Here is a 7116-nt window from a genome sequence, read left to right as displayed (position 1 = left end):
ACCCCTCTTTGCCTGGGAGAAGTACTGGCCTCAGGTGATCCAGCAATAAGGAGGGTAATAAAATGGAGAGTGTAGGGGACCTGGACACTCAGCCCGTGACTCTGCCAGGCTCAGACTGCTTCTCAAATTAGTGCTTTTTCCTCTGGCACAGAGGCCGGGTGGCTGCCCGAGGGCTGACTATTAGAAGGGGTCAGATGGGGAATTAATAGTGTCTTCACTTATCATTTACCAAGTGTCTGGTCTGCTCATAGACAGTCCCCTTTGTTGACACGGAGATGACGCACAGTATGGCCTCAGGCCAGGGGTCAATGTCCATTTCAAAACCCAAGCCTGCAACCTGGGTTGTCCTCTTGCAGCAAGGACATTGAGGCCCCATTGAGGTGGCGCCAGGCACACGCTCCTTGTTGGCCACCTGCTTACCCCTGGGGGACATGAATGGCCCTCAGAGAACTCGCCTCCCTCCTGGACCTCTTCTCAGACTTGCTCCCTGGCTGGTGTGAGGTGCTGGGAAAGGCCTCTTGTGCCTGGAACCTGCTGGTTGGGGGTGGCCTATCAGCCAGTTCTGGAAAGGCCTGTGCACTGGAGCTGCCTGTTGTGAGCCAGTCCTTGTAAAGCTGCCTGTCACACATCGTTTCTCCTTCAGTGAAAGGGACACTTTCCTTCATTGCAGACACTGCCCTCATTGAGCTGGAGTGCGAGGCTCCTGAGATCTTGGTTCCCTAGGTGTCAACTTGAGATAAGATCCAGGTACGTGGAGTTTTGGTACAGTGCATAGGTGGGCCAGGTGACCTGCAGCGACTGACAGAAGTGGCTGGGAACCAAGGGACGACACCCACTTCTTGGTAGTGAGTGCACCTCAATGTGGGAGTCCTGGGCATCCATCCTGCAGGGCCTGTGCGTAGGGTGTGTGGCCCATGTCAGGCAGCGTCCACTCATGGATTAGAGAGTGGGGATAGGGCTCTGCAGGCCGCAGGACAGGCAGAGTGAGGAGGAAGACGGGAGCCCGTGCTGGAGCTGCCCTTGAAATGCACACAGGAGAGCAGGCTGCTTCCAGGGCTGACCGCCCTGAACATCAGCGGCTCCCTCCCAGAGCATGGGCAGTACCATCCAGCTGGTGACCTAGGGAACACCTCCAACTCCACACAGAGCCAACACAAAGCCACCACTTGAGCCCACAAGGACGCCCCACCAGGCACCCGGCTATGTTCAGACTTGCTCAGGAAACCAGCTTCCCACAGTTTCCCCACAGTGAAGAAACCACCTCCCCTGATTGCCCTAGAGGGCTTCCGGGCGAGTCGGGGCCTCCTGTGTCACAGACGTGTGGCCTCAGCTTTTGCCTCTTGCCACCATCCTGCCCCCGGGGTTCCTAGGGCCCCTGGTACTTGTTAAAGCTGCAAATTCACCAAATTTACTCCAGCCCGAGTGGATGTGGGATCTCAAGTGTTCGCCACTGATTAGGCAACATTATTTCTATTATCCTACTGGGCTTCACACTAGGAGTGGAGGCACTTGCCTTGATTTGAAACTAGCAGACACCAGGAGAATTTGCTGATTGCTAATGAGAACGCTAAGGTTCTGTTGATACCATCTGGGACCCTCTTGCTGTGGGCTGAGATTAGGACAAGGAGCTCGACATAATACACCATATTGAGCAAGCAGTGACTTGGTTACAGGCTCGGTATAACTTTTCATGTCTGCTGCACGCAAACGCTTAGCCCAAAACACCTTTTTCCAGAATATGAAACATAATATCTCCATGCTCATTGCATTATTTAAAAAGGGGCAATGTGGTTCATAACTTTACATTTATTGCATACTTTTAAGCCACTTGACCCATATAAATATTGCTATAGAGTTGCCCTCAGTTATTAAATTCTTATTGCTTATAAAAGGGGCAACAGGAAGTATATAAGCTACAGTCCAAGGTGTGGGAAGGCTGTGGAGGACCTGGGACCCCGGGAAGGGGTGTGTCGGGGGTGTGGGGAGCAAATCCGTTTCAATCATGCTCTCTGCTTTCAAGCTGGGATTTTATTATTTTTTCCTTGTTGTAGGAAGCAGACTGTTTTACTTTAGCTCAAAGAATTATGTATTGACATGGCAAGTGACATTTTTGCCTTTCTACTAATTAAAATGGAACCCCACTCTTAAAAGAAATTGGTTGAAAGAATTTTTTATTGCAGCAGCACAGCTGAGACCAGATAAAAACAGGCATCAACATTTATCAGGGTTCAAAGTCACATCTCCTCACTGTGAACGGGAAGCACACTGCGTCCTCGTCGTCTGCTCATATCCTTATTAATGCTGCCTCCCTTGTTCTCCATGTCCTCCTAGGACATGTGAGGTTCTCGAGGCGACAAGCACACCTGCCCCATCCGGAGGCGTGTGCCACTCGCGTGTGCCTAGGAGTTTGTGTCCTGGTGTGCATATTTTGGAAACGACAAAATGACCACGAGCACTTCAGGACACCTCAAAGCCATTCTACAGAGAAGGTTTCCTGAAAGCAAGTTCCCTTGAATGTCAGCATATGACCCTTTTGGGCTTACTCCTCCCACGGGGACGACACAGCATAGAGAGGGCATTACGACCCCAGCACCAAGTACAGGTGGAGATACACGGGGACCCAGGCTGTTATGAAGCATGTTTTTTCTCAATCATAATAAGACTCCCTCCTGTCCTGGTTCACAGTGGAACCCCAGGGTTGGGTGGGCATGCTTGGCACCCCCGTCCCTTGCATATTGGAGACAACCCGGCAATGCATTAACATGGACGATTTTCCTTGCTGGTGCTTAGGGCAGAGCCTTTAAACCTAGAGGTTACTGCTGTCAACACAGGACCTTTTTCCTCCTGTCACTTTTTTCAGAGATGAAGGGAAAGATTTCCCTTAGCCTACAGCATTTAGCGTGCAAACCCTCCTCCACTGCACTGTGCAGCCACAGAAATCATGAAGCCAGACTGCGACCTTCCAGTTCAGTGACAGGACAGGGATCCCAGGAGCAGTGGACGCCTCCTCTGATATTTGGAAAAGTGTCATGTTTTCTTTACAGAGAAAACTGTCAGGTTGTTGTTGGCATAAAATACACCACTTCCTGGATTGCGATTTCCTTGTTTGCTACAAAATGTCACCTGGGCACATGACATGCTTTCATTTTGCTCACAGCCCCTCTCTACTTAAGATATTCAAATGCTGCTCAGAGTCCAGCTGCCCCCGTGCCCTGCTCTTTCCCTTCACAAGTACAGATCTTGAACATTCTGGGGAAGGAGAAGTGTTTGCAGACCAAGAGGGCTTCTCCGGTTGTGTGACTTACCTGTGTAGACTGGAAGAAAAACACTCAGCAAATTCATGCTCACCCTGTTGATGTGCTCTTTAGAAAACCTTTGGAACAAAGACATGCAATCACTGACCACAGCTGTCGGTGCTGTTTTAAAGGAAATAGAGGATGCACTGTGAATAACATTTAAAAGGCCACCACCTGTCACCCATAGCATTGGCAGAGCTGGCAGTGGTTCCTGGACCTGGACAGGTTGCTCAAGTGGCTGGTTAACTGGGGATGTCACCCACAACACATCAGCATAATCCAGCTTGCACGGCAGTCAGCCCTGACCTCCCATCCTGGACACTGGACAACACTTACCTGTAACCCCACCACCACTCACCCATTTCTGGGTGCCACGCTTGGAAGCACCACTACAGGATTCATACCTAATAAATGTGAGTGATTTAGGTGACATGAGATAAAAAGCTTCAGGACATATATTATCCATGTTATCCCCCCCCTTTTTTTTAACTCCTTTGAAGACCTAAAATAGGAAAACTGTGTCCCTCTTTAGGTCTTTTGTCTTGTCAGACAGAAGTGTAGTCATTTAAATGATGTCTTTTTTTTTCCTGTTGCAAATTTAGCATATAAAATAAAGGCAAAATCCGACCAATCTAAAGATGGGATTCTGCAAAATCCAATTGAGTGTCTAAGAGGGGCATGTGCTGTAGATCAGCAGACTCCCCTCCAAGGAAAGACTCTCCAGCCCTGCTGCAGCCCTAAAGGGTCTGGTTAAAGGAGTGAGCTGAGCTGGAGTTCCAACCCCAGGATGACAAATGCAAGGAAAATCAAACCCCAGTGACTCTCGGTTGCCCTGGCACTTTTGCACAAGAGGTTGGAGTCAAGTGCAAAATAGAAATAAAACAGCAGCACAACCACAGGAGGATTTATCCCTCACCGATATCATCAGGGTATATTTTCTGGTCACAGTGAAATACACAACCTCATCTGGAGCCGACAACCCCAGTTCTTTAGCTCCTGGAATGCAGATGAAGGGAGGAGGCAAACACAGCACAACAATAAAACAGCAAAGGTGTTTTGCTTCTTTTCGAAGAATTTGCATGATTTGAAAAATGCACCATGCAGTCTAAAGAGCAGATTCCTGAACCGTCCTGGTGGAGGACAGCCCATGGGCTGCGCGTACAGCTGGAAGGTTCTGTGGCTCCATGGTTAGGGTAGAATTTGAGACTGTCTCCTTTTCTTCAGCACTTTATGCCAAATTACTCTGAGAGTAGGGGAAAAAGAAAACAGCACCTGTTATCATGCCTTTCCCAGGAATAGGAAATTAATATTTTGCATTTACGTATGTACATATTGCAGCTCTAGACATCTGCCCTTCAAGACTCTGCCTCTGGATTTTGAAAACTTCTGCCAGATTTCCATTAAATACGAACTAGGGAGCACACGGACATGTGGCTTTCGTTTATTAAGCCTTGCATTTAGTTTTTGTTGGTTGTATTTTGTTCATTTGTTTGTTTCAGCTTGTGTTGCCATGTCTCTATTGGTGTGCAAATAAACTGCTTTACCCTCAAACCACACAGGCAGTTTGGCCAGAAGCTGACAGACTCTTTGGAAGGCAAAACTCCTGAAATGGCACAGAGAATGGTACCTCTGACCTGCAGAGTGACAGCAGCCACAAGGCATATTTCCAGGACATGACAACAGTGACAATACAGCAGAGAGCACTTCTCAGCCCAGGCCCACTCAGAAGTAATTTGGGCATTTGCAAAGGGCCTGGGCAGGGCTTTAAGGGGCACTCTTTATTGTGATTGCTGGAAGGTAAGGAGGGTTACAAACACCTGACACAGAGCAAGACATCTGCTGCTGGGCACAGACACTATTTCCAGAATGGATTCCATATTTAATCTATTTTCTAAAGTCAGAGGTGAGTTTAATAGGAAAACTAAAAAAGGAACTGTATGAATGGATGGCTCTCAACATGGAGGAATTTTTCTGGAAAAAGTTGTCCCTGTTGCATTGCATTTGGAATTGAACTTGGGACAGCCCTTGGCAGCCTTGCATAAAAAGATTCATGCTCAGTCCTGGTGGATTTTACCAATGGTCAATAGAGCTCCGCACAAATATACCTGGCTCAAAATCATGCCCAGAAAATACTCTTCTGAAGGATAAAGCTACACATTAAGCAAATTATGCATTTTCACTTAAAAATATGAACAACGGTCCTTCCCTATTACACTGTGGCAATTTGAAAATTTCTAACAGAGCAGGATAGATGCTTCACAGCCTTGTTTATGTTTTGTTTAGCTGGCTGTTCTGCCTCTGCATTACTTCAAGAAAAAACTCCAAGAAAGAAAAAAAAAATAACATTTTTTTTCCTCAAACATTTTAAGGCAAGGACCTACCTTCTAATGGCAGAACTTTATTTTCTTCCTCATAGTAATATATAGTACTGAAATTCCAAAGGTTTCTGGTGCATTTCAGCTGTCACCTCAAGTCAAAACCATAGAGTTCAACTATAAAAGAATATAATAAATTTAACCTGACCTAAGGGGGGATTTTTAGGCAGTCGTTTTTTTTTAAATTGTGTATCTGTGAGCTCCCTATTCTCACATATAAATGTTTTTTTCTTGCTGGGTTCTTTCTTAGTTCAAACTTGTGTACATATGTGAAATTATCTGCCCTCATATGAAAGTGCTTCAAAGGCACTGAAATAAGAAGGAGCTTTAGAAGAAAATACAGTTCAAAGGGAAACTTTAAAGAGCACATTTTAACCTAGGCTCGGATCTCCTGATTTTTTGGTGTGCTCCTGTCCTGATGGATTATTGTAGGGCAAGCCAAGGGTAATCTTCTTCAAGAAGTACCCCCTGCCTATCTCTTGGCTTCGGGTGGCCCTGGCCCCCAGCTACTGGCTATTTAGAGCCTATATGTATTTCATACACCCAAGCAAACTTCCGCACTCCGGTTCAAATGTAATCAATGTTTTTGTTTTGCAGCCTTTGTAGATTGAGTCTTTGTTAGGCAAGAGCACATCTTGTTTCCCCAACACCCGAGGAGGAAATCCCCGGCATCAGAGTGCCCCCAAAAGGCAGCCCGGGAAATGAGCAGGGGCGCGCTGACCTTTAGCGAGACAGCTAAGGTTATGCACATAACATTTGCTTGTTTACTTTGCAAAATAAGCAACGAGTTGGAAACTCCGAGCTTCGCAGGCGCCTCTGTGCACTTAAAAAACAACCACAGGAACCCGAGGCCGCCGTCTTTCCAGCTCCTGTGCGCGGTGCCTGTTATCTGCTTTGCTCCGTATCTATCCTGATGCAACTTTAATAACGTTAGCCAAGACTGCTCGGAAAATCACAGCTGTAGCTGGAGGCGGAAAAAAAAAAGGAAAAAATCCGAGAAAACGAGGTGCTTCCCCCCAGCCTCACCTAGGAGCTGGGTTGCTCTGGCCTGCACGGGGCAGGAGCCTCCAGATCGATGGCCGCAGTGGGCTGATGGCCACTGGTCGTTTTGATGGATATGACTGTAAAAAAAAAAAAAAAAAAAAAAGTCCAGATTGGTTCACAGTGGACCTCAAACCATGTCAGCTAAAACCAAAGAGACAAAAAAGTGACAGCTGTGGAGAGCGCACTGCAGGCAGTCAACGGCGCCTGTGATTTATCGTTCCATCTGCCTCGCCGCGGTGAGGACAAGTTCCCCCTGATTTGGTTAAAATGAAAAGGACCTCAGAGAGAGCAACGTGGGTTTTGAAAATGTGCAGAAACTATTTTTTTTATTTCCTGATTTATGTCCCTTTCCCCTTTCAGAAGGTCTGCCCCCCTGGGGAGCTCGGCGGGGGTGGGAGCGG

At 47.3% G+C, this 7116-nt stretch overlaps 1 long non-coding RNA gene across 1 annotated transcript in view; it reads left to right on the top strand.

Moving 5' to 3' along the window:
• Positions 1-349: 349 nt before the first annotated feature.
• LOC107152872 overlaps positions 350-7116 on the top strand; it is a 23864-nt gene continuing 17097 nt past the window's right edge. Inside the window, exon 1 of the long non-coding RNA XR_001504832.2 lies at positions 350-747. This is a non-coding gene — a long non-coding RNA (uncharacterized LOC107152872). The remainder of the gene's footprint in view (positions 748-7116) is intronic.

The sequence above is a fragment of the Marmota marmota genome, unplaced genomic scaffold (genome assembly GCF_001458135.2).
Source record: "Marmota marmota marmota unplaced genomic scaffold, marMar, whole genome shotgun sequence".
NCBI lineage: Eukaryota > Metazoa > Chordata > Mammalia > Rodentia > Sciuridae > Marmota > Marmota marmota.
Note: the sequence above shows the minus strand (reverse complement) of the source record. Positions and strands in the feature narration are given on the sequence as shown.